Below are 276 nucleotides of genomic sequence, written 5' to 3'. Positions count from 1 at the left end.
AAGCCAGGCAGGCTGCAGCAGTGCAGCACAGCTCTGGGGGTAGAGTTGGGTGTGCAAGCACAGGAGACGTGTGGGAAGCCTCGAGCTCTTGCCATGGCCCCGCAGGGGTGGTAGGTGTGCAGGGGTGTGGGGTGTGTGGCTGCAGCGTGGTGAGGTGCTGCAGGCCAAAAGGGGAGGAGGTCGTAGTTGGCAGGATTCGAACCTGCGCGGGGAAACCCCAATGGATTTCTAGTCCATCGCCTTCACCACTCGGCCACAACTACCTGCCCAGCCCTC

At 62.7% G+C, this 276-nt stretch overlaps 1 non-coding gene across 1 annotated transcript; it reads right to left on the bottom strand.

Annotated features, from left to right (window-relative positions):
- Positions 1-181: 181 nt before the first annotated feature.
- TRNAS-AGA lies at positions 182-263 on the bottom strand. Its single transcript has one exon. It is a non-coding gene; the product is annotated as a tRNA-Ser (tRNA).
- Positions 264-276: the final 13 nt, after the last annotated feature.

The sequence above is a fragment of the Acanthisitta chloris genome, unplaced genomic scaffold (genome assembly GCF_000695815.1).
Source record: "Acanthisitta chloris isolate BGI_N310 unplaced genomic scaffold, ASM69581v1 C16054772, whole genome shotgun sequence".
NCBI classification, from domain to species: domain Eukaryota; kingdom Metazoa; phylum Chordata; class Aves; order Passeriformes; family Acanthisittidae; genus Acanthisitta; species Acanthisitta chloris.
The sequence above is the reverse complement of the archived record's forward strand: the minus strand, read 5'-3'. Positions and strand labels throughout refer to the sequence as shown.